Source organism: Leptonychotes weddellii, chromosome 12 (assembly GCF_054177405.1).
Source record: "Leptonychotes weddellii isolate Sample4059 chromosome 12, ASM5417740v2, whole genome shotgun sequence".
NCBI classification, from domain to species: domain Eukaryota; kingdom Metazoa; phylum Chordata; class Mammalia; order Carnivora; family Phocidae; genus Leptonychotes; species Leptonychotes weddellii.
This window is the reverse complement of record NC_138380.1, coordinates 65,787,115-65,806,992: the sequence shown is the minus strand read 5'-3', so window position 1 is coordinate 65,806,992 and position 19,878 is coordinate 65,787,115. Positions and strand designations below refer to the sequence as shown.

The 19,878-nt window shown below is 39.4% G+C and overlaps 1 protein-coding gene across 7 annotated transcripts in view; it reads left to right on the top strand.

Moving 5' to 3' along the window:
* Positions 1–19,878, top strand: part of CDK14 (cyclin dependent kinase 14) — a 511,224-nt gene that overhangs the window by 401,672 nt on the left and 89,674 nt on the right. The gene's annotated exons all lie outside the window — the stretch shown is intronic.

Here is a 19,878-nt window from a genome sequence, read left to right as displayed (position 1 = left end):
TGTGTGCATGTGTGTGTGTGAGGGAGGGAGAGAGTGTGTGCGTGTGTGTGTGTGTGTGCGTGTGTGAGGGAGGGAGGGAGAGAGTGTGTGCATGTGTGTGTGTGTGTGAGGGAGGGAGAGAGTGTGTGTGTGTGGGAGGGAGGGAGAGAGAGAGTGTGTGTGTGTGTGTGTGTGTGAGGGAGGGAGAGAGAGAGTGTGTGCATGTGTGTATGTGTGTGTGTTTATGGCATGAATGTTGGGAAAAAATTGATTTGAAGTCAAGATGAAGGATAGTTCTCATTTCTTAGGCCAGATTTTGACCACTTCACTGCAGCCAGTGATTAAACTCTTAGCAGGGATAAAAATCATGTGTATTCCTTTAAATTCATTGGCTTTTATTTCGCAACTCAGAGCCTAGTCTTAATATATTGAGTTTTAGATCAAAACTGGCATACTTTGGAGATGTTAGTGAAAGCTGTCAAACCACATCAACCATTTTTCTTCCTTTTTCCTCCACACCCTCCCCTCCCTAATTAAAACAAAGGAAAAATGATTGTCAACATACTTTTAAGCTTCTCCAGGAAAATGCCATGATAGGACTACAGTACTATTTATGATTTCTCATATTTATGTCAGGTGAGGAGGTAGGGTTTATTAAAGGCTTATAAGTGTTGACTGTTTCTCGGCTTGATCCTAAAGCCTTTCAGACAACAGATATAACTAACTGCTTCCCCTCTTTTTCATCATACTTTTGCTACTGATCCTATTCATTTGGATATAACTGAACCCTTATTCTTGCAGATCTTTACATATGTGTATATCCATGTGGCCTGTAGAGGGCAGCATGTTCTGGGGGAAAAAGAAAAGTGAGCTAAGCAACTGATTTTTTTTTTTTTTCCTTTAACAAAACAAGTAAGATATCTCCTGTAGAGAAATCAGAGCTTCCCCAAGCTTTGATTGTCTGCCACTCTAGGTATCTGCTTAGATGGAGAATGTTACTGGCTCAGCTACCTTGCAGGCTACTTAATTAAGGATTACACCGGATTCCATGCCTTTGCCTCTGAGTAGAACGAAACACATCATTTTATTTATAAACATGAACACAAATGTGATTTTTCCATTTGTCTCTCATTTCTTGTCATCCATGACTAAAGTTTAGAATTTGAATTGAATTATACCAACAGTTGTGATTTTATTTGTGGTCAAATTAGGCTTTACTCTATTCTGGAATTCTACTACCTCCCATCTTTACTTTTAGGTTGTGACCCCTGAAAGAATTCTGATGTCTCTTTTTTTCCCCAAGGAAGTGAAAAAGATTTCCACAAGGACATCCTCCATCCGTCGTAACTTTAGGCTCCTTCTCTTAAGGGCCAGCACATTTTTGGAATAATCACTGAGCCAGTCCTCTTCTCTATAGCTATATTCACTGCTATTCTCAACCCAGTCTCTACTTCTCATCTAAATAACCAAATCCTCCCAGTGTATAAACTACACAATTCTTTTTTTTTAATTTTAGAAATTTCTAGAAGCTGCAGCCAATCCTGAAAGGACATAGAGCAGCACTGTGCAGTAGATCTTTATGCATTGATGAAAATGTTCGCTGTCTGCACTGTCCAGTATGGCAGCTGCTGGCCACATGTGGCTGTTCAGTAACTTAAAATGTGGTTAGTGCAGTTGAGGCACTGAATTTTTTTATCTTGTTTAATTTTAATTAATTTAAATTTAAGTAGTCACATGTGGTTTGTGGCTACCAAATTGGACAGTGCAGAATAGAGCATGAATTCTGACCAGTTCATAACAAATGTTCTACCAGAATATATGGTGTGGTGGATTAGATTTTGTAGCTAAAAATCTACTGCTCGGCCTTTTATTCTCTTGCTTATTCTGTCTCATATAGCTGTAAGCTTAAATCCAAATCCTCTGACTCTGCCCCAGGATTTTCTCTCTCTCTCAGAACATCTGAGAGATTTCCAATTTTCCAATCCTTCAATTTTAATATTGAACATACCTCTCTTGGGTGTCCAGAATGGAGTATCAAAGCCTAGCATTTCGGCATACTGATTCTATGGGCATCTAGCATGTCGCCGTCTCAGTTTGGTCACCTCTTTATATCTGGTTTTTCCTAAATATAGAAATAAAATGTAAGAATGTGCTAAAATGTGGCAAGCTGCAAACAAGCTTCTTCCTTAATTTGGAGTATACCCTCCCCCCCTTTGTATGAAACAGTTCTTTGCATTGACTAAAAATAAAGTCTGTGCTTGTTCCATCCATTCTAAAGTGACCTCAATATCCTTTTGAAAATTTTCTTGGAAGTTCCCAAGTAATAATTTTTTAGATGCTTCTGTATTTTTACAGTGATCTGCAAATGCTTATCTTCAGTTTTTTACATTATGCTGATATTATTGGTTTTAAGACATGAGCAGACTTGTTTTTTTAATAGTTTGTATCATACCACTAGCTTCTGCCTGAAAACACCCTTACCCATGTATACCTGGCAGTTATAAGTAGTTGGACCCCAGAGGATAATAAATGTGCAGCCTTTTAACTTTATTCATTTATCTTTCTTTTATTTCAGCTGTAAAGATAAAATTAGTGCTCAAGCAGATAAACAGCTCTAGCAGTTATGCCAATTTGAGGTTTCTTTAAGCCATGGATGTGGAATGATAGCCCTTCCATTATAAATCATTTTCCACAAAGAGCCAAATGTGGAGTTAAAGGCAGGAATAAAGGAATGTGCAACTCAAAGGTTGTGCTCGTTTTAGTAAAGACAGCTTCAGCCTAGTCCGTGCTCACCGTCAAACCACCCTTTATAGCACCCATGCCCCCAGCTCCATAATCTCCTCTACAAAATGAGAGACAAAAGCAGGGCTGGTTGATAGTCACATTTTTCTTTAAGAAACTAGCCTCTTGGAAAAGGCTCGGCATCCCCACACCTCAAGGCACAGCAAAACAAAATAGGGAGGCATCATGACGTTCTTGTCAATGCTAATGGGCTTTAGGACTGGGCTCCCATGCACAAAACCAGTTCCCTGCCATTGGTAGGCTTTCTGTTAATGGACATGTGTGTTACCTGCAGAGAAATCATTAGACGGAAGTCTCTATACCATAGCAACTGTTTCTGTGCTAGGAACAGCCATTTGTAACTTCCCGAAGCACTTTAGGCTATTTGATAATAGTGATGCAATCATATGCAGATTCATATAGGCACAGAGAAAAAAGTGAAAGGTCAAAGGCAAGGGCTTAGAATGCAGAGAAGAATGTAAGGTGCCAGTTCTTAACTCTTCCTGAGTTGGAATGCACCCTACAGATTGGTTGCTAAAGCTCACGACTTTAATTACACTTCTCATATAGAAAGAAATAATGTCTTTTGATAGAAATATATAAAATACTTTTTTCTCAAAATTTAAAGATCTCTCCTCTGATGGGTTCTTGTATTTATAGCATACATCACATCACAGAGTAGAATAAATTAGTTTCCAGGGCTTGAGCCACAAAACCAAATCAAACACAACAGCACAAAAAAATGTTTTCTCCATGCTAACTTTAGACTCAGCCCAGGCCACGTAAGAAATTACAGTAATGCCTCTCCAAACACATGTTGCAGTAAGTCAGGATTCTAGTAGATGACAGCTGGATATTCTACAGTTCTGAGGGCCATGGTTCAGATGTCTGTGAGTCCCTCTACTTGGAAACCATTTGAACAGAAGGGTTGGGAAGAGAAAAAGAGGAATGAGGATGGCTGAGGTAGAAGACTTGCTTTTTACCATTGTCTTGATAAATGTGTATTTGAGATCAGCCCCCAAGTGCCTGCTAGGCAAGAGAAAAGCAAGACATCCAAAACAGGCCAGAGAAACAGGAACCAGTCATGGTGGGCCACAAAATGAGGAAGATATTAGACAGTTATAAAGAGGACAAAGAGGGTACCTGGGTGGCTCAGGTGTTAAGTGTCTGCCTTTGGCTCAGGTCATGGTCCCAGGGTCCTGGGATCGAGCCTCGCATCAGGCTCCCTGCTTGGCAGGAAGCCTGCTTCTCCTTCTCCCACTCCCCCGCTTGTGTTCCTGCTCTCTCTCTCTCTCTGTCAAATAAATAAATAAAATCTTCATTAAAAAAAAAAAGGACAAAGAGTCAAAGGGAGACTGACAAAGAGGAGAGTGTACCTTGGTATGTAACACAACAGAACACATTTGCCAATCTTCTTAAAATTGAGAAACAGTTCCTGAAGCAGATCTATCAAGAAAATGTATCTATCTTTAGATATGTAAAAGGATATTGGAAATATTTTTACTTAAGATGTTCTGTCATTGTTCTATTTGATGAGCATTTTTTAAAAAATTGAGATTTTGGGGACGTCTGGGTGGCTTAGTTAAGCATCTGGCTCTTGATTTCGGCTCAGATCATGATCTCAGGGTTGTGAGACTGAGCCCCGCATCAGGCTACTCACTCAGCGGGGAGTCTGCTTGAGATTCTCTCCCTCTGCCCCTCCCCCCACTCGTGTGCTCATGCTTTCCCTCTCTCTAAGATAAATAAATCTTTTTAAAAAATTAAAAATAAGTTAAAAATGAGATTTTTTTTCATATAAGTTTACTCATGACCTTAAGGCTTTTATTTTTCCCAGTAGTTGTAAATTTCCCAATGAGGTATTTTCTACCAAAGGATTTTCAGGAATATAGTCCGATTTGGAAAAGAATATTATAGTCTTAAAAGACTCCTTTTCCTCCATTTATTAGGGTCTATTTAACTTTTTACATGTATGGAAATAGTGGAGAAGTAGCTGGAATGTTTAGTATTAAATACCAGCAGCCACACGTGTTCATGGCACACGTGGGTGTGTCTGCGGCAGGCCGAACACTTTGTCCTGTTCGTCTCATTTAAACCTGAGAATAACTCTGGAGAAGTTTTCCATGTTTTTCTGATAGGAACGTTTAAGCTGATTTTAGAAAGCTTATTTCCCTGTCTTCAATTATATTGTGGCCTCCAGAGCAGATCTGGAAATCTGCCCCTCCTTTGTTATACACAGCAGGGCCGAGACCAGGGTGAGGCAAGGAAGGCACTCACCTTGGGCTCAGAATTTAGGGTGACACCAAAAAAGAACTTAGTCATCAAGATACATAACATTTGAATGCAATATTCTAAAGAACCAAAAGATCACTTCAGTGGTCCCTATGCTTCTATTGAACAACCCTTCGTTCTTCTTCTGAAACACCGGTGCTGGGGAGGTTATAGAGAAATGGGCCCATTTATTTACTGCCAATGGCACTGTAAACTGGTAAACAATGTGCAAAACTTAATGGAAATGTGTTAAAAGCTATAAAGAGACTCATTCATGGCACCTTCAAGAAATTTGATTTCGCGTCATGTATGGGTTCGGCAGGTGTTGGGGAAGGCACTGGCGAGGTTGCTGTTCTCCTAGTGCTTACCTTCTAGGCTATCAAGGACAATACACAAGCAATAAAATAATCTCAGAGAGTGACAAGTACATGAAGACAATAAAACAGGGCAATGTGATACAAAAGGAAGAGCATGGGCAGCCTGGAAGCCGTATGAAGGCTGGGGTTTTGCCTGTTTTGTTTCCTTCTATATCCTTTGCACTTACAACTGAGTTTGTCGCAAAGTAGGCACTCAAGAAATACGTGATGAAGAATGAAGGTGGAAGAACCCAGTGGTAAGAGTAGAGCGAGTGGGAGGAGAGGAGGCTGGAGACAGGAGGCAGAGGCCTGCTGAGGAACAGCCTCATGGGCTGCAGATGGGATTTTTACTTCCAACAGGAAGCCTGGAGAATTGTTTTTGACCTAATAATTTGACTCTTTGGTGTTTATTGCCAGAGAAGTAAATCAACGGAATAAAAACCAAGCTGCCCAAAGATTTTCATTACTGTGTAGTATATTCTATTTTTAAAAAGACTTGTTATTAACCTAACCAAGATTCAGGAAATGGGGAAAGGTATGATAAATCATGATTGAGGGACCTTGGGGAATATTATACAACAATGTTAGAACGGTATTATGAAGACTCTGAAAAGATAAGGAATGCTTCCTGTGTCTTTCTGGAAAAAAAAAGTAAAAAATTATATGCACATTAACATATTAACTATAAAATTACATCTGTGAACTGTGACTGAAATGTAACATACAAGATGAAAACAGTTGTGTTAGGGTGGTAGAATTTGGGGGGATTGTTTTTCTACTTTCTGAAAATTGTCTTTAATATTACTGTCACAGTATCTTAATAAGAAAAATATGTTGCTTAATTAGTACAGAGTTTCCATTTGGGATGATGAAAGTGTTTTGAAATAGATGTTAGTAATGGTTGAACAGTATTGTGAGTGTAATTAATGCCCCTGAATTGCACATTGAAAAATGCTTGAAATGGCAAATTTTAGGTTTATATATGTATTACCACAATTTTTAAAAACCCAGATACCTTCTATAATCATCGGCACGGTTCAGTAGCCTCCAAGGGGCCCCCCATGATCCCTGTATTTTGGGTAGTCCCAAAATACACCCTTGGGTAGTCCCTCCCACACTGACCCGGGTTTGGTCTTGGTGACCAATAGCGTGGGGCAGAAATGATGGCATATGAGTTGTGGAGTTAGGTTATAAAAGACTGCAGCTCCTTCCTTAGCTCGGACTCCCTCTCTCTCTCATCACGGGCTCTGCAGTAGCCCACTGCCAAGTCATGTGAATAGCCCTCTGGAGAGGCCCGCATGGTGAGGACCTGTAACCAGCTAGCAGCCATGTGAGTGAGCAGTCCTGGGAGTAGATTCACCAAGCCCAATCCAGCTTCAGATGACTGTAGCTCTGGACATCAACTTGACTGCAACCTTGTGAGACACCCTGAGCCAGAACTACCCGGTTAAGCTGCCCCAGAATTCCTGAACCTCAGAAGCTGTGTGATAATAAATAGCCACTGTTTTAAGAAAAGAAGATTTTAAAATTTCTAACTTCGACTGCAGCTGTACCCGTGGATAAACAGTTTTCCCCTATCCTTGAAGTCCTACTTTCTCCTCTTAATGGAAGTTCTTGGTGCAGCAAACTTTGTGAATACAAGTATAATAAAAGGGGAGCTGTGTAGTAAAGTGGAAAAAAATGTTTTTTCATCCTAGCACCCCAGTGTGATAGTCACGAAGCTGAGTGCATCACCAGGACTTGGCCTCATATAAAATGCCTACAACCATGTTTTTGCAATTGGAGATTTGGTTAAACTAACTACAATATTTAGGGAATAGTGAGTGAAAAGTAAATATCCCAAGTATAAAAAAAGGGGGAAAAAGCATACACCACCAACAGGAAAAAAAATATTTACAATGTCCAGATTTGTTGGTTATAATTTTTTTTTCTTCACTAGGGGGAAAACAAAAAGCTAAAATCACCTCAATAGGGACTTGAGTTTGACTTTCAGGAGTTTAAAGAGAGCTTCTAAGAACTCAGGTTTTGAAAGGAAATTCTATCTTGTAAAAAATATGATAAAAATTACAAAGAAATAAAATGATACATTTGCTCAGACCTACACATACTGGAGTAAACACACCTAACTGATAAAAATTCATTACTTCCAAGATCGTAGATTTATGCTTTTATTTTCCTTTACATGTTTCAGGATTTTCTAAATTCTCTCAAGTGACCATGTCTTACTTTTGTAATGAGAAAAAAAAATTACAAATCAAACCTTGAGAAGGATGATACACAGAAGAAGGCATCAGCATCTGAGGCACAGACCATGCTCTGCCCCTCATTTGCTGTGTGACCTCGGCTGTGCTGCTCCTCTCTGAGCCTCAGTTTCCTCATCTGTAAGGAGGGATGATCATCTGGTAGCTGGATATGCGGAATAGGGAGACAGTGAGAAAAGTCTCTAGCACATGGTAAATGCTCAATAAATGCTTTGTCCTCTTTTGTATACCTTCCCATAGTATTTAGAACAAGGGTGGGATGCCTGGGTGGCTCAGTAGGTTGAGTGTCCGACTCGATTTTGGCTCAGGTCATGATCTCAAGGTTGTGGAATGGAGCCGGGAGCCGCTCGGGCTCTCTGCTCAGCGGGGAGTCCGCTTCTCCCTCTCCCTCTGCTCTTCCCCCTACTTGCACTCACGCACATGCGCGCGCGCTCTTTCTCTCAACTAAATAAAACCTTAAAAAAAAGAAGAGTGTCATTTGCTAGCTGGTCATGTCCTTTGTGATAATCAGGGGAGATCAGATAGTTCAACAGGTAGTTGATTCAGAGTGGAGTCTAGAAGACATGCTATGATAGGGAAGATAGGAGACTCCTTGTAGGAGCAATAAACACTAAAAGGTATTTTGACTTTCCTTCCCTGAAGATCATCAGGCCCTTTATAGAGGATGCCAAACTCTTCAACAGTCCTAATCCAATTCTTGTTTTGGACATAAGCATACAGCCAGTTCTTTTTTACATCATAATGAAATCATATATTTTCAAATTCCAGATGCGATATCATAAGATAAAGAAGCTGAAATTAGAGTCCCCAGAAAATATATTCTTCATTTGCCTTGTACTAAAATTCAACAACCCATAATAAGGTCTGATCTAACCAAATTTTCTTTCATATTGATTTAATGGGAGCACTGGTTTTGGTGATTTTTCTCTAATCCTAACCATTTAATATCCTTGATCTATGACAATTTTTTTTTTTTGTAAGGAGTAGGGGATCATCGGGGGGCCTGGGTGGCTCAGTCGGTTAAGCATCTGCCTTCAGCTCAGGTCATGATCCCAGGTCCTGAGCAGGGAGCCTGCTTCTTCCTCTCCCTCTGCCCCTCCCTCTGCTTGTGCTCTCTCTCTGAAATAAATAAATAATATCTTAAAAAAAAAAAAAAGTAGGGGAACATCTCTTCTATATCATCAGTGGGTGCTAAACTATGTATCTTTTACCTTAATTTTTTTCCTTTTTACATTTTTCTCAATATTTTGGATCACATCCAGTCTCTAAGGAAATAAACACGTGAAGAGAGTTCTGTGGAATGTTCACTGTGCTGGTATTTTTCTTCCTTTTATCATGCCCCAAGATTCGCCAAAGTTGATATAAATTCACCATGCCTTCTTTAAAAAGCGTAACAGCAAGGCATTCTTCCTGTAGGAGTCAGACTGTAAAAGGTGATTTCCTTTTACTCCATTTGGTTTAAGCCTGTAAAAAGCATTAAGTGAAAAATCTGATATATTTGTTAGGGCATTTATTGCATTACTAAGTTATATTTGCAGTTCTCAGTGAAAGGTTTATTGAGAACATAAACTTTGAAGAGGTTTTGTTCAGGATTAAAGATATATTTTTCTTCTCTTTTGGTGAAATAATATCACAAAATGATGCCTTTTGGGAGCTATTTTTAGCACTGTTTATAGTCAGAGGATGCAAAGTTCCATTCTGGTGAAGCAGATATCAGCTTCCAAATCCAGCCTCTGATGATGAGATTTGTAACTTCTACAGGTTTCAGAGGAATGAAAGGCTCTGAAGTTACCAGTTTCCATTAACTCAATTTACCATAATGTAGACGCACCAATAAGTTAAACAGTTTCCTAGCCATTTGTAGTGAAAATGTTTTTCATACTGTTCATGTAATTTGGACTAGATATTTAGAACCTGTCCATCTGAAATGTAAAACATAAACCATTGCTAAGGTCTAATGTGTGTTGGTTGTTGTTTTTTTTATAAATGAAAGTTTGAATTTAAACTCCTGATGCAATCTTTTATCGTCCAAAATGAGAGTTGTCTTTTTCAGAAGAAATGGTCAGTCAGAATTCAGGAAAATTAGCTCATCTTTATTGTCTAAGCAGCAAAAATATCAAAACCAGCGCAAGGGTAGAACATTCATGAACAATTTGCTTCACTCTTGATTTCGTAAAGACGTTTTGAAAAACTTGTGGAACAGGTGAAAAAATATGATGCCTATGATCGATTGAAGCGAGTTATGGTAAGAAAAGGTCAGTCTTCACAGCGGTCCTGTGGAGTAGAAGAGGGTTATTAATTTTATCCTGATCTGTATCCAGAAGTTGGAAAGGTTACAAGTTGCCTGATGTTCTTCAGGTAACAATGGAATTCCATACGGGGAAGGTCATGTGGTTCTGAAGGCCTTGTGTTTATGATTGGATATAACAATAAACAAAATAACTGGGACGTTGAAAGCCAAATCTGTTGAATGCACATTCTTTGGGTTTTGTGGGTATTCTACGCTGACTTGTGATTTTAGAATTTTAAATATTCTATAAATTTTATCCTTCTGATTATAAGGGTTAATTATTATTAATGCATTTTTACCTATTTCTTTAACTGAAATAAAATATATCCTTTTCTATCCTGTCCTTCAGTCAGAAGATTAAAAAGTAATTATTTGTGCCTCTTCTGCTGTAAACCACATTAAAGTCAAATACTGAACATAAGTACAGAATCGTTTAATCACTAGTCCACTAAGTCTATGAATCTTTTCTAAAATGTAACTGAGGTACAAATAATGCCTGACAGGTGTATACTATTCCTATAGAAGAAAAATGTCAATGTTTGGTAAGCTCTAACACATCTTAGAGAATTTTTTAAATTTTTAAAAATTATATTATTTAGACAGAATTAGAGGTTGAGTACATTTGGGTGCTATATAAGCTATTAAAAAATAAAATTTTACAACTAAAGAAGTAACTGCTACTAGGCACTGAGAAGAATTGGAGAGGAAATTAACATGGGATCTCTGCAGAAATAGTGTAGTGAACTAGGTAACCTCTTCCCTATAAGCAGGGAAATGAAAGCATGATTGATGCAGGAGTTAAATAAAAATAAGTTTAAATACACAAGAGTTTTTGTTGAATATAGCAAGAAGTTCACTTATATTAGCTTTTCTCCATGAGTATTTTATGATAATATCTGTATCAGTGGATTTATAAAATGTAAGTATGAAAATCTATAGCTTCATATTTAGTACATGGGAAAAGCTAGTATAATTATGTGAAAAGTTAACTGATTTTTTAAAAGCCAAACCACTCTTTATTTAATTTCAGAGTGAACTTAAACATTCAAAAACATCTGTTTTTCCAGGGACGGTAGAAAATAGTCATAAATAAAATCACAGCTAGGAAATTTGGGGTAATTTTTATCTAACTAAGCTCTGCAATCCAAAGCAAGAATTTAATATTTTCATTTTTCTGGCCCACTTTTTGGCAGTTTATAATACTCTTGAGTGTCAGTGCTAATGTTTTCAAAAACTTGATTCATTCACATCCTGCTGAGGACTCTCCAGCACTTTCTGTACTTTTCCACCAGATAGAGTTTACTGTAAGGGCAACTATGTATTGAGTAAGGGTTAGATCTGAAGGAGAGACCTAGCAGTACGGATTGGTCTGACTAGCTTTAGAGACTGTTCATCTTATCCATGTTAAAGCCGGACTCTCTTTATTGTCTTTATTTAATATAGGGCAATGTGGGTGTTAACAAGAATATAGAATGGAGCACTGGGTGTTATACACGAACAATGAGTCATGGAACACTACATCAAAAACTAATGATGTAATGTATGGTGATTAGCATAACATAATAAAGTTAAAATTTTAAAAAAAGAATATAGAAAGAACAGTCTCTACAGAAATAGAGTTCAGAATTAAAGGAAGAGAGAAAGATAGAAAAATGTAAGGTGTCCATAAGAAAAACTTTAAAATAACCCAATAACCCTCTTACCAACTTGGCAACATACATCCTAGTGTGTGTGTGTGTGTGTAGGATAGTAGCAGTAAATCTTTGGCGTGACATGTAGTGGACACTAAGATTTAAGAGTGACAAATCTAGATACTCTTCATTTTGACCCTTTGATTATTTGGATGAAATAAAATAATACATGTGAAAGCACTTTGTAAACTGTAGCGTTCCCTATGTGTAGCATTATCATTATATAACATTTTGACAGTCAGGGGAGCTGACCACTGTGGGAATGAGTGTCTTCCGGGTAGATTGTGTCATTAAACAGTTTCACTAGAATAAATGAATGAGAATTGAACAATCTTCTGTGTACAACAAAACACAACCTATTTATGGAAATGAATATAAAAATGTTATCTGTTTACCTTGAGGGAAGGAATCGTATTAATTTTTTTCATAGCAGTGCATTGACAAAGGAAGTCTCAGCATTAAACAACTCTATCTCTTCATTATTAATGTAACTGAGAGTCTTGCCTCTCATTTCATTGCAGAGCCCAGCACCTGGGGTTGAGAAGTTCACTGCACAAGCCTAAGCCTTCCCTTCTATTAATCTTTATCTTCTCTCAGAGTTGATTCCAATGTCAGGGATTCCCTTCATGTTCTGCTTGACAAATTGCTGACCCCTCTTTGCAAAATGAATTAAATTTGAGCCTGTTCTCTAAAAACAAGAGCAGTTTTATGACCACAGAGTCCCCCTAAGTCAAGAGCTTTGATAAGATGGTAACTAAATGAGCATTTTGCTTTTCCTGTGTAGACAAGAAAGAGTACCACATCTGACAGCCCTGGTTACAGTTGAGGAAACAGCCTGTCTTTATGGGTGGGTGGACCTCTGCACAAATCATTTCCAAGAGATTACTTGTTGCATAATCCAATGGCCAGTGCCCTTGTTGACATCTCTGCCACAGAGACAGCATGTATGTACTGCCAAACGAAGGATCCAGTCCCCCAGCTTTGCTCTGTGAAGAGTGCGACAGTGAGTAAAGCATGAGTATATGGGCCCTCAACATCTCACTCCAGCTCACTCTTTTTCCAACTCTGTGAGACAAAGCACACTCGTATGCTCCACGTACAGGCCTATGGTGTATGTAGTTCTGTGCCATCATAGAATGCATCGAGGAATATTCTAGAACCTTTTGTTCCCCTTAACTTCCTCTTCAACTGTTATATGGAAATCCGTATCTCCAGTGCTCTAAATAAATTGAACTACTACACCTCTACTCTTTATATCCAGCTTTCATGAGCTAACATGTTCATAGGGGTGCCTGACTCTTTTTTTAAATAAGATTTTATTTATTTGAGAGAGAGAGAGAACGAGCAGGGGTGTAGGGGCAGAGGAAGAGGGAGAACAGACTACCTGCTGAGCGGTGAGCAGGGAGGCCAACATGGGGCTCGATCCCAGGACCCTGGGATCGTAACCTGAGCCAAAGGCAGACGCTTAACCAGCTGAGCCACCCAGGTGCCCTGAGCATGTGACTCTTGATATCAGGGGTATGAGTTCAAACCCCGTGTTGGGCATGGAGCCTACTTAAAAAAAAATAAACATAAAAAATAAAATGTTAATAAATCCCAGTGAAGATTTCTATAGAGATATTTAGAAGTCAACTCTTGGGAACAAAATGTAACTTGCCTTAGATGTTCCACAGGCAGATGTATCATCAATTTTGGAGGGAGTCTTTTGGAACTACAGTGTAAAAAAACAAAACAAAAACCAAAGAACTTGTAATCCTAGTTTATAATGTACCTTTAAAAAGGCAAGGACCAATTTCCTTCTCACTTAAAAAAAACGAAAGAAAGAAAATGACACCCTCCAGGGGATGTATATTTTGAAGATGTATCTTAAGGATTAAGATTTGACCTTAAGATGTTTTTGCTCAAAAATGATGGCTTACTTTTTAAATGCATGTTTCTCAGGTAATGTAAAACTTCTATAGGTGTAACATTTGATATACTCAGTCCTCAAGTAAACACCCAGTCATTCCACAAATGTCATGTCCCCAGGCTATACCGGGAACCATGCCTTACAGGAAGTAGCCCTAGCCGCCTCACCCTAGCTGCACTCTCCCTTTTTTTTTGCATCATCATTTTCATCCTTCACCTTCAGTGCTCTCTTCTCAACTTTGTCAGTCTCCTGTAGTCTGGCAAAAGACTCTGGGTTCACTTTGCTCTTTGTCTTGGTTTTCAGAATGGCTAAGAAACTTAGGTGGCTTTGAAAGCAGTTGGTTGACAGGTTGAGTGAAGAGAAGTGAGACGCACATTAGATCATTTCATTGGTGACGGCGGAAAGTTCTGGTAGGTTAGTGATGGCAGGCCAGTGTGGCCGTGCTAACCCTCCCTGCCTCTAGGTCACAATGTGGTTCTTCCTAGATTGGAGGGCATATAACCTTAGAGCTAGACAGCCCTTCAAGACCATCTATTCCATCTCCCTCATTTCTGAGGCACAAAAACTGACCTGCACAAGGGATAAAGAAAATATCCTGCTCCATATCCCTGGTCTAAGGCAGTTTTTTACTGTTCATGTTACCTTCTTTCATACCTTTCTTTTTAATGCAGATAAAGTGTGTGTGTGCGTGTGTGTGTGTGTGTGTGTGGTGTATGGATAAGGACTAGGAAAATGAAAGATACTACGATTAGAATAGCAGCATTCAACTATAGTAAAAGCATTTGTTTGAAAGTTACTTATAAGATTCTCTACACACACGCACACACACGCACACACACACACTGGATTCAGTAGGGATTACCTCTCTTTGTTGTCATCTAGATTTATCATTTTAAAATTCCTTAGGTTTTTCAGAGTTTCCACAACAACAAACATCTTTTACTTTTTAAAAAAATGAATGTGGAATGAACACGAAAGTCCTCTGTCCCACATACCCTGCCAGGTTTATGCGACCCTTCATGAACACAGAGCTCCCTGGGTCCACCCTCTGAGCTGGTAGGCACAGTCTGACAGCTGGAGGCAGGTCCCTACTCAGTGGCCTGGGATCAAGCACTGAGGTCAGTAGGAAGGCCTCACCACTGGCAGTCCCATCTCCCCCATTGCTGGAACATCCCTTGAATCATCAGACCCCCCACCCCAGACATGGAAGTCCCAATGTCAGCCACTCAGAGAGTCCGCTGTCTGCCCCTAAGGGTGAATGATCCTTGTGAAAAACCTGCAACACCCCATCTCTCTACACTGCTCCCTCCACTGAATGTCCTTGATGAGTTCCCTGACCCTGCCTTCTCACATCTCTAGATGGCCTGATGTCCATCCTTCAGGACCAAGAGCCATCTGAAAAAATTCTGTGCCCTTTGTTAACCCCTCCCACCCCCAGCTTCTGACAACCACTGATCACTCCTTCGTTTCTATAATTCTGTCTTTGCCAGAATGTCATATAAATGGAATTACTGAGTGTGTAGCCTTTGGCTTCTTTCATTTAGATAATGCATTTGAGACTCACCTATAAAGTTGAGTGGTGAAAGAACCTTAGCTTAGGGGCACCAGGGTGGCTCAGTCTGTTAAGCATCTATCTTTGGCTTGGGTCATGATCCCAGGGTCCTGGGATAGAACCCCACATTGGGCTCCCTGCTCGGCAGGGAGCCTGCTTCTCCCTCTTCTCACCGCTTGTTCTCTCTATCTCAAATAAATAAAATCTGATTTTGTTAGGAAGATTATAAATATACACTTTTGGGAGGAAAGAGTCTCTTCTACTACCACAAATCTTGACCTAAAATGCTGGAGGAGGTACAACAAGCACATCCTTTCCAATGCATGTGCATAACTGAACCAAGAAGACAGTAAGTGAAATCTCTCAGGGACCAAGAATGAAGAAACCAGAGTGATAAGGAAGTGCTAAAGTTGCCACTGCCCTGAAGTGTTGCTAAAAAAGGAACATGGAGCCACTTGGGGGTCAGGACACAATGCTTTGGGCCTAAGAAAGGCACCGCATAGGAATCAAGATTCCTCACATAGTCAAGACACTCAAAGCACTTCACCTCGGTAACGGGCTGGCTGAAAAAAAATCTGCTTCCAGCAAAAAGAGACTGGCAAGGACAACTGTGTTGGCTTTGGCTCTGGATGGGGCTGAAAAAGTCCCCTGAAAATTCTATAATTTTAGGTTTAAATTTACATAACTCACATGGTTGCAGAAGCCAACAGAAAGAACTTAGAGCACCTAGCTGTTAAGAGAACCCCAGGACTCCTGACAGAAGCAAAAGAAAATCCCTATGGGGAAAGATATTCTCAACCCAGGCCAGTCAGAATTCCCACACATTAACATTAGCCAAGCATGAGCTCACAATCCAGAATTGTAAAACATTCGAGAAAAAGTCACTGTGAGTCGCAAAAGCGACAACAAAATTGGCCTCCTCCCTCACCCAGAATTTTCAGATATTGGAAATTATGAGACATAGAGCATAACTATATTTAAAATGTTGTAAAGAAAGAAAAGATCAAATCTAAAACTTGAACAAGAAACCATCAAATTGGACACACAAACTTGTCAAAGACTTAAAAAGAACTTATGAAAACAAAATGAATGGGGAAAAAAGCATATTAATGCAGCTGATTAGAGAATTGGTTGAACTGGAAGATAGCTCTGAAGTAATTACTCAGAATGGGGACCACAGGGGGCAACAGATGGAAAAGACGAAAGAACGAGTAAAGACGTGGAAAATTTAATAAGATGGCATTATGTTGTGGTTACAAAATGAGAGAAGAGAGAGAATGGGGATAGGCAGTATTCGAAAAGTAGTGGCTGAGATTTTTCCCCAAATTGTTGAAAGACATGAAGCCTCACATTCAGGAAACACTGAATACCAAGTAAGTTAAATGAAAAGAACACCTTGGGGCGCCTGGGTGGCTCAGTCAGTAGGCATCTGCCTTTGGCTCAGGTCATGATCCCAGGGTCCTGGGACCGAGCCCTGCATCGGGCTCTCTGCTCGGCAGAAAGCCTTCTTCTCCCTCTCCCACACCCCCTGCTTGTGTTCCCTGTCTTGCTGTGTCTCTCTCTGTCAAATAAATAAATTTAAAAAATTAAAAAAAAAAAGAACACCTTACATTACAATTGTAAAAGGAGGAAGAGAAGAGCTAACGGCAGCAACAACAGAAGCCTGTGAAATAGTATCTTCAGAGTTAAGGGAAAGTGCTTTGAACCTACAATTCTATCCCCAGCCAAACTGTTACCCTGTATGAAAACAAAATGGAGAGAATTTGCCACTATGTTCTTTTGTCATGGAGAGAACTTCTGAAGTTTGTATTTCAGATACAAAAAAAACTAAGGAGAGAAGGAACATCTGAAACATGAGAAGAAAGGTGATGAAATAAATAGTAAACATGGGTAAATCTAAATAATAATAATTACAGCGGCATTTAATATGTGTGTTTTTAAGAAGCACAGAAAATAGGGGCGCCTGGGTGGCTCAGTTGGTTAAGTGTCTGACTCTTGATTTCAGCTCAGGTCATGATCTCAGGGTTGTGAGATCGAGCCCCACGTCGGGCTCTGCTCTGAGCATGGAGCCTGCTTAAGAGTCCCTCTCTCCCTCTCCCGCTGCCCCTCCCTCCTCTAAAAATAAATTAATTAAATAAATAAAAAGCACAGAAAATAGGAATAAAATATGAGACAATACTGTCTGAGAGATGGGACTAGTGTCATCAGAAGTGTTCTAATGTTCTTGTATTGTTCAGCGGGAAGGTAAAGCTACAGTTTAAACTTTAAGCAGTTAAAGTGAAATGTTAAAAAGTTAAGGAGCCATCCGCTAGGAGAACTGAGGGTGAAGGTATAAAGTGTGGAAGTTTCTTCTGATATCCTTGACGGTAAAACAAACAAACAAACAAAACCAACTGACCCCAAAAGAGGACACACCTGGTTGTAGATTGAGAGGTTCTGTGGTGTTCTTGGTCACATATTTATTACGTTTCTGAAGGGCAGTGGAGACTTTGGTGGGGAACACAGCATGACCCCTATACAGACAGGTGAGCTGTAGAAATTCATTACTATTCCACCAAGAAGCTCCATAAGAGGGGTTAACTAAGACACAGGAGGATGGAATTAAAATCAGGAAAGCATTTTACAAGCATTCTGACCTAGATGGGCTAAACCTGGGGGAGCTTCCTTTCTCTTGCCTCATTACTGGAGTAGAGTTGCCTCTCCTTGCTGGGGCGTTCATTTCATTTCCCGTTACTCCCAACGTCTCGCTCAAAGCACTGAGACAAGTGTAGTATATTGAAGTAGACTACAGCTTCTTCACCTCACTTATGTATTCTGTATTCATTTTTCTTTCAATTCTTTCATCATCCTATTGAGTGTTTTTTAACTAAGTATGGCTCAGATGAACTGACCAATTCTTGTGAAGTCATACACAGGACAGTCTATCCAGTGTGACCCCAAATTTTTAGAGGAACTTAAAAAGTGTGGCATTACCACAATAGGAAGAATATGTGGAGGAACTTACCACACTGCTCTTGCAGAGAAAGAAGGCGTCTAGGTTTCAGACTGACCATTTGATGGTGGTGTGCTACCATCCAGCCAGGCTGTTGACCGGTTATGTCTTGGAAAGATGAAGTTTCTTTAAGAACCTAGTTGTTCTGTCACTGTCATCATGTTACAGGTCTTGGGAGAGCTCTAATGCTTGTTGTCCTAACATTAATTGAAGGTGGCATGAGATATAAAGATGCAGGGAAGTTTAGAAGACGAAAGTGGAGTAGAGCTTTTTTTTTCTTAAGATTTTATTTATTTGACTGCTCCCTCTGCTTGTGCTCTCTCTCTCTATCAAATAAATAAAGAGACACAGCAAGAGAGGGAACACAAGCAGGGGGAGTGAGAGAGAGAGAAGCAGGCTTCCCGCCGAGCAGGGAGCCTGATGTGGGGCTCGATCCCAGGACCCCGGGATCATGACCTGAGCCGAAGGTAGATGCTTAACGACTACGCCCCTGGAGTAGAGCTTTTAAAAGCAAGCAGCTCTTGTCCTAAAATCCAGCTGCACTTCATCTTTACCAGTAGTCATAGAAACTGCTCTTACAGTCAATAAAACTGGGCTGCCTGATGCTATTGTCTCGGAAATGGAGCTTAAGATGGGACCCGGTTTATCATACATATTAGCCAACACATAGGCTTGGCGAATGGGAAGTCTAATGAAGCTTTCATAGGAGTATTGATAAGCAGTTCTATCAGGCCTCAAGCTTGGCAGAATTGCAGCCTCTGTGTTTGGATTATCATCAGGCTGTTTGGAAACTTAGCAAAAGATGCTTGCTGTTCAGCATTTAAAACGTGCTTATCATTTTTATCAATTGACCTTTCCAGGAAGCGTTCAGTATTGAGTTATAAGTCTTCTTCAAATCTGTTCACATGCCAGAATCTTAGCAATATATAAAAAATATAAACAGATTGCGTGCCGAAATACCCAGCCACAATACTTGTATGTTTTTAATATCATACAGAATTAAAATTCAGGAACTGTGAAAAACAGTCTAGATCTTCTATGGTTTATCCCTTCAGTCATTTCAAACATTGATAGTAAGACCTGTATGGCTATTTGCCTGCTACTTTATGTTTATACCTCTCGCATTTAAAACAGGTTTGTGTAACCACTGATTTTGTTGGCTTTTGGCCAAGTCTGATAATGATTTTTTAATGTCTTTCTATAAATCTCATTTTGTGCTATTATGAAAACCTCCATTGTGAAAATCACAAACCTCTGGTTGAAAAGTTCATGTAAAATCCACATTGTAACAGAAGCACATACCTTTAATGTCTCCAGACAAAAACGTCTTAAAGTTAATTGAATGTTTGCACTTTGGGGTGCAAGTTAAAAGAGAGGGTGGAAAAATGTGGGAGTGAGCTATTAAGTACTTTTAGCAAAATGTCGTGTAGGATGTACTGAATGTGCCTGTTAGTAAATATTTGTTTTTAAGATAGACATGCTTTGTTCTTGTAGCTCAAATAATTCTTAATCATAAAAGTTCTGAAAATTTGTAATTTTTTCCTATTTTTATTGGAGGTTGTTTGCCAGCCATTGTTGATAGAAGTGTGAATTTTTTCCTTCTCTCCCAATCTTTCTTGCAAAAGGAGAAGTTAGTTTCTGCTAATGAATTGAGTAGGTGTCTGATATTTTGTTTTCCTGTTGATCTGTGTAACTTAATATTTGTAGACTTGATAATTTGTCATATAATTGATAAGGTGGTACTGTGTATCAGTGTTCAATCATATATTTATAATTTCTGGAATGTATGATTCTAGTTC